Source organism: Odocoileus virginianus, unplaced genomic scaffold (assembly GCF_023699985.2).
Source record: "Odocoileus virginianus isolate 20LAN1187 ecotype Illinois unplaced genomic scaffold, Ovbor_1.2 Unplaced_Scaffold_1, whole genome shotgun sequence".
NCBI lineage: Eukaryota > Metazoa > Chordata > Mammalia > Artiodactyla > Cervidae > Odocoileus > Odocoileus virginianus.
Window position 1 is genome coordinate 6,272,985 of NW_027224263.1, and position 8,058 is coordinate 6,281,042.

The following is an 8,058-nucleotide window of genomic DNA, read 5'->3' on the forward strand; positions in this document are numbered from 1 at the left end:
TCATTGGAAGGACTGATGCTGAAGCTGAAACTCCAATACTTTGGCCACCTGATTCGAAGAACTGACTCATTGGAAAGGAGTCTCTGATGAAGGGAATAGATTGAGGGCAGGAGGAGAAGGGGACAACAGAGGATGAGATGGTTGGATGGCATCACTGACTCAATGGACATGAGTTTGAGTAAACTCCGGGAGTTGGTGATGGACAGGGAAGCCTGGTGTGCTGCAGTCCATGGGGTCACAAAGAGTGGACACGACTGAGTGACTGAACTGAACTGAACAGTGTCATGACTCCTCTATTCTTACCTTTCTCATTGATCAAGAACCAAATACCCCTGCCTCTTCTTGTATCAGACTGCTTTACTCTTCATCTGTCAAGACACCTGGGAATATTTGAGTCTGTATCTGATTTAAAACTCATCTCTGTTATTTGACCTATCTCATAGTTTCCTACTGAAGAAATCTTCATAGCTCCCAGTTTTTCTGATTAGTTTAGATCAGAGGTCAGCAAACTACATCCTGGGTTTGGGGGGGGGGGGGCAAATCTGGCTCTCCTCCTATTTTTGTAAACAGAGTTTCATTGAAAGAGAGCTATGCCCATTTGTTTATGTATTGCTCATGGTTGCTTTTGTATTACAATAACAGAGCTGCATCCTGTGACAGGGACTAAAAGACTTCATGAAGTCTAAAATATTTACTCTCCAGTCCTAAGAGAAGAAGTTTATAGATCCCCTTGTCTACATTATGATCAATTTTTAGAGATGCTTACGAGCTTTAATTTAAAAATGTATATTCTCTTTTTAGGGCATTTTATTAGATATAATCCTAATAATTTATTTTTTTTCCATTTATTTTTATTAGTTGGAGGCTAATTACATCATTACAGTGGTTTTTGTCATACATTGAAATGAATTAGCCATGGATTTACATGTATTCCCCATGCCGATCCCCCCTCCCGCCTCCCTCTCCACCCGATCCCTCTGGGTCTTCCCAGTGCACCAGGCCCGAGCACTTGTCTCATGCACCCAACCTGGGCTGGTGATCTGTTTCACCCTAGATAATATACATGATTCGATGCTGTTCTCTTGAAACATCCCACCCTCGCCTTCTCCCAGAGTCCACAAGTCTGTTCTATACATCTGAGTCTCTTTTTCTGTTTTGCATATAGGGTTATCATTACCATCTTTCTATATTCCATATATATGTGTTAGTATACTGTAATGGTCTTTATCTTTCTGGCTTACTTCGCTCTGTATAATGGGCTCCAGTTTCATCCATCTCATTAGAACTGATTCAAATGAATTCTTTTTAACGGCTGAGTAATATTCCATGGTGTATATGTACCACAGCTTCCTCATCCATTCGTCTGCTGATGGGCATCTAGGTTGCTTCCATGTCCTGGCTATTATAAACAGTGCTGCGATGAACATTGGGGTACACGTGTCTCTTTCAGATCTGGTTTCCTTGGTGTGTATGCCCAGAAGTGGGATTGCTGTGTCATATGGCAGTTCTATTTCCAGCTTTTTAAGAAATCTCCACACTGTTTTCCATAGTGGCTGTACTAGTTTGCATTCCCACCAACAGTGTAAGAGGGTTCCCTTTTCTCCACACCCTCTCCAGCATTTATTACTTGTAGACTTTTGGATAGCAGCCATCCTGACTGGCGTGTAATGGTACCTCATTGTGGTTTTGATTTGCATTTCTCTGATAATGAGTGATGTTGAGCATCTTTTCATGTGTTTTCTTTTTGCCATCTGTATGTCTTCCTTGGAGAAATGTCTGTTTAGTTCTTTGGCCCATTTTTGGATTGGGTCATTTATTTTTCTGGAGTTGAGCTGGAGGGGTTGCTTGTATATTTTTGAGATTAATCCTTTGTCTGTTGCTTCGTTTGCTATTATTTTCTCCCAATCTGAGGGCTGTCTTTTCACCTTGCTTATAGTTTCCTTTGTTGTGCAAAAGCTTTTAAGTTTCATTAGGTAATAATTTAAATGCATAAATTATATTTTCAAGCTTTCTTTAGTATTGTTTTTTTCTACTTTTTTCTATCAAAGATTTAGTAATATGACATATCCATCTTTTATTATAATTATGTTTCCTTTCAATTTCTCCTTGAATAGATTTTGCTTATATGTACATATAGTGGTAGAGACAGGGCTTCCCTGGTAGCTCAGTGGTAAAGAATCTGCCTGCCCAAGGATATACAATGGAAAAAAGACAACCTCTTTAACAAGTGGTGCTGGGAAAACTGGTCAACCACTTGTAAAAGAATGAAACTAGAGCACTTTCTAACACCATCCACAAAAAGAAACTGAAAATGGATTAAAGATCTAAATGTAAGACCAGAAACTATCAAACTCCTAGAGGAGAACACAGGAAAAACTCTCTCTGACATAAATCACAGCAGGATCCTCTATGACCCACCTCCCAGAATATTGGAAATAAAAGCAAAAATAAACAAATGGGACCTAATGAAACTTAAAAGCTTTTGCACAACAAAGGAAACTATAAGCAAGGTGAAAAGACAGCCCTCAGATTGGGAGAAAATAATAGCAAACGAAGCAACAGACAAAGGATTAATCTCAAAAACATACAAGTAACTCCTGCAGCTCAATTCCAGAAAAATAAATGACCCAATCAAAAAATGGGCCAAAGAACTAAACAGACATTTCTCCAAAGAAGACATACAGATGGCTAACAAACACATGAAAAGATGTTCAACATCATTCATTATCAGAGAAATGCAAATCAAAACCACAATGAGGTACCATTACACGCCAGTCAGGATGGCTGCTATCCAAGTCTACAAGCAATAAATGCTGGAGAGGGTGTGGAGAAAAGGGAACCCTCTTACACTGTTGGTGGGAATGCAAACTAGTACAGCCACTATGGAGAACAGTGTGGAGATTTCTTAGAAAACTGGAAATGGAACTGCCATATGACCCAGCAATACCACTTCTGGGCATACACACTGAGGAAACCAGATCTGAAAGAGACACGTGCACCCCAATATTCATCGCAGCACTGTTTATAATAGCCAGGACATGGAAGCAACCTAGATGCCCATCAGCAGATGAATGGATAAGGAAGCTGTGGTACATATACACCATGGAATATTACTCAGCTGTTAAAAAGAATTCATTTGAATCAGTTCTAATGAGATGGATGAAACTGGAGCCCATTATACAGAGTGAAGTAAGCCAGAAAGATAAAGAACATTACAGCATACTAACACATATATATGGAATTGTTAGAAAGATGGTAATGATAACCCTATATGCAAAACAGAAAAAGAGACACAGATGTACAGAACAGACTTTTGGACTCTGTGGGAGAAGGCGAGGGTGGGATGTTTCGAGAGAACAGCATGTATATTATCTATAGTGAAACAGATCACCAGCCCAGGTGGGATGCATGAGACAAGTGCTTGGGCCTGGTGCACGGGGACGACCCAGAGGAATGAGAGGGAGGTGGGAGGAGGGATCAGGATGGGGAATACATGTAACTCCACGGCTGATTCATGTCAATGTATGACAAAACCCACTGCAATGTTGTGAAGTAATTAGCCTCCAACTAATAAAAATAAATGAAAAAAAAAAAAAAAAAGAATCTGCCTGCCAATGCAGGAGACTCAGGTTTGATCCCTGGGTGGGAAGATCCCCTGGAGAAGGAAATGGCAACCCACTCCAGTATTCTTGCCTGGGAAATCCCATGGACAGAGGAGCCTGGTGGGCTACAGTCCATGGGGTCACACAAAAGAGTTGGACATGACTTAGTGACTAAACAGCAACAGTGGTAGAGACACTATGCTGTTGATAATGGTTCATTAGTGTTATATCCTCATTGTAAATTATCCATTTTAATCAAAACATATTATCTTCTCTATCAAATAATGTTTCTTTCCCTTTAATTGTACTTTGGTATTAATATTGATTCTTTTGATCTATTTTATTTTTACCTACATAATTGCTCCTTCTTTTATTTCATGTTTTTATGTCTTTGGGAAGGAGAAACATAAGATGATAGCCAAGTAAATCTAAAATGTGTGATTTCCCTGTATTTGTCTTTTCCTCAACCAAAAGAGATTGCCTGGGACTTGCAGGGCTGAACTAAACAGAGTAAGCCTATTTGCCCCATTAATTATAATCCAAAACTATGAACAGTACACAAAATGTAACTCATTGGAGACTCTGAAGAGTAAACAAGAGCCTGTAGATTGAGGAGAGATGTAAAAACTTGAAGAATGGACAGTAAAGTGATGAGTTTACTATTTCTTTTGTTTGTTTGGCTTTGACTCATGGGTGGTAAATGTTCCACCCTATGCAGTGGGCATGGACAGCAAAAACTCTGAGTAATTCCTTTTTTCAGCCAGAAGACTGATAAAATGATTTGGAAAATGCAAAGGAAATTCTTATCTTTTCTTTATTTTTTATCCCGAGGCCTTGCTAGTTACAGATCTGCAGTGTTGTAATGATGAGGCACTCACCTAAAACCCTGATGCAAAAAAATTCCCATATTTCTTTCTAGAGGAAGCAAGGAAAGTGACCTTGGTGAACCAAAAGATGTGTGGGGAATCCCAATTATTTTCTCTCTTTTTCTTGCTTTAATTCTGGCCTCCATTTCATGGAACTTTGCAACATCACACAGGTCTAAATCTATGAGAAAATCATATATCCTAGCCAGAGGAATTGGACAAAGGGGCCTTTTGAACCTAGAGACTGTGGAATTCCAGATAGTAAAGCATTGAAGAAGGGGTTTCCCTAATTCTGCATTGAAACTGACACAAGTTCTGGGATTACACCCAAGTTGTGCATGCAGGGCATAGACACACACAAAAAAAAGCACAAAAAAAGCTTCAAAAACTGAGCTATGATATAAACTACTGCCCAAGAACAGAGTAAGTCCTGACTGGTGCATATTTCCAAGCAACATAGCAATGACTTGGAAAACTGAACTGATAGTAGAGCTATTGCTCACAGAAGGGAAGGTAAAACTTGCAATTTCAACCTAAATGAATTGATTGCCTGCTAAATCAACCAACCAACCGACTAAATTCATCATTTGCCAGAGGACTTTACAAAGGATATAAAGTAAAAATAAAATATTCAGAATGTCCAAGATAAATTGTTTAAGTTTTTAGACAATAAAGAGATGCTAAATCTGAGATAATTCAGATATTGGAATTATCAGACAAAGGCTTTAAAACGGATATTTTCTAATGGTCCATGTGGGTAGGATGGATACTCTTGAAATGAATGGAAAGATAGAAGTCCTCAGCCAAGAAATAGAAGCTATATAAAAGAACTAACTTAAAAATTTAGGACAGAAAAATATAGTAATTGAAATTAAAAAGAAATCACTGGAGAGGCTCAAAGCAGAATAGAGATGCCAGAGAAAAGAGTCAGTGAACTTAAAGATAGGGCAATACATGTTATTCTGTCTGAAGAACAGAGAGAGAAGAGATTGAAAAAAAGGTCCAGATGTATAGAACCGACTTTTGGACTCTATGGGAGAAGGCGAGGGTGGGATGATCTGAGAGAACAGCATCGAAACATGTATATTATCAAGTGTGAAACAGATCGCCAGTCCAGGTTGGATGCATGAGACAAGTGCTCGGGGCTGGTGCACTGGGATGACCCAGAGGGATGGGATGGGGAGGGAGGTGGGAGGGGGGGGGTTCAGGATGGGGAACACATGTAAATCCGTGGCTGATTCATGTCAATGTATGGCGTCAATGTATGGCAAAAACCACTACAATATTGTAAAGTAATTAGCCTCCAATTAATAAAAATAAATGAAAAAAAAAAGTCCTCAGGGACTTGTGTGAGAAAATATCAAAATTTTTAGTATTTGAATTGTATACTATAAGTGAATGAATTATATGTTTATGTGAATAACATCTCAGTAGAGCTGATAAAGGAGAAGGCAATGGCACCCCACTCCAGTACTCTTGCCTGGAAAATCCCATGGACAGAGGAGCCTCGTAGGCTGCAGTCCATGAAGTCGCAGCGTCAGACACGAGTCAGACACGACTGAGCGACTTCACTTTCACTTTTCACTTTCATGCATTGAAGAAGGAAATGGCAACCCACTTCAGTGTTCTTGCCTGGAGATCCCAGTCTGGTGGGCTGCCATCTATGGGGTCGCACAGAGTCGGACACGACTGAAGTGACTTAGCAGCAGCAGTTAGCAGAGCTGATAAAAATATATTTTCATCATTGCTACTGCTTGTTTTAATTATTTTAAAATAGCATTATTATCACTATCAAAAAAAGTTTAACACTTTTGTCATTGTAGTCCCAAACTGAGAGAAGAAAGAGATTGGTTAAAATCTTCCTCAAGTTGGTGAAAGATATATATTTACAGATTCAAGAAGCTCAGCAAACTCCAAAGGGAATAAACATAAATCCTGGTCAGATGCATCATAATTTAAATGCTTAAAACCAAAGAAAAAACTTCTTGAAAACACTAGAGAAAAAAGGATATATTACATATGGGGGAAATAATGATTTCAGTGATGGTGAATTTGTCATCACAAACAATGGAAGATGGAAGACAGAAGACAGTGGAATGATATCTTTAAAGTGCTAAAAGAAAATAATCATCAACCCAGAATACTTCATGCATTTTCAGAATGATGAAACTATATGCATCTCGATTGTGGTGATAATTGTATAATCGTCTGCACGTGGCAGAACTTACAGATATGCACATCAAAAGTGGATTTTATAATATGTAGATTAAAAATAAATTTAAAAAGAAAGTGACCTATAAATTTTAAATATGTATGATAAATTGTGAACATATGCAAGAAAAAAAGGAATGCTTTTTCTGTCTCTAAAATAGATAATTCTACACCTTCTCAACCCTGGAGGCATGACCTTTGAAACTAGAACATGATTATTTTTTCATTTTTAAAGTAAGCATCATCTTAGTCACCATTTGTAAATGTAAAATAAAATTACATATACATATATGTGTGTATATATACTTAATAAATAGCTCAATGTTTGAAAAATAGGCTGCTCATATCACAAAAATTTTAAGCATAATTATGATTTTAAAATAAAGATTAAGGAACATATTTTTTACATAGAGGTATTATTTGTAGAAGCATACAAAAATGTCTTGAAACATATGTACCAGTCTCTGAACTGTAGTTAAGATTTACAGTGCTGGAATTATGGGTGAAGAGAAGCTTCTCTATTCATTTTGTAGAGAAATTTGTTTAAATGGTATAACAGTTTTTTAAAAAAATAATTGTGATTTCTTCTGTATTTTAAAATAAAAATTCTGCAACATTTTAAAAAAGTGAAAATATAGAGAAAAAAATCCATACATTTTACTTCCTTTTTCTTTACTTTCTCCTTGGTTGTCCCTATTGATATGTATCATGTATTTGCTTGATCACTCAGAGTGAACCAAGTTGCTGAGTCTTTGTCTCAGTAGAGATCCCTAGCTCTGTTTTATCATGTAAGAGTGTACATACTTTTGTTGTTTACACATACAGTCCTCATTTTTGTGATAGTTTCACTGTTACTATCATTAAGCCTAATCACTTGCAGAGCAGTGCTTTGGAATGCAGAGGCGTGTGGAAAAGGCAGTGAACTTTGGTTGTGAACTACTCTAGAAGAAAATTCCCATTCTTGAACCCACCGGCAAATTTCTCTATTAAATGGTAAAAATAACAGTACCCTTCTTATATGTAATCTCATATATTACCTGAGATAATCCAGAGTTTGGACCCAGCTATGTCTGTTTCTAGAGGTCAAACTCCTTATTATCACATATGTTGCCTCTCATGAAGTGCCAAATGAGTTTTCCAATGGAGACAATATTGTAAAAATGATTAAATTCCTTAATTAACCCACAAAGATTATCTGATCAATCCCATTCAAAATTCTAGCAAAGAAAGGCAGTGGCCAAACTTTCTTAAGATGGGAAACTAAGGTGATAAAAAGAGAAAACTGTGATGCATTTTAAAATACTATCTTAAAACCATTTTCAGGTTTTGCTTGTTAGCACCTAAGAATTTTGATCCACATAGAAATTTTATTCCACTCA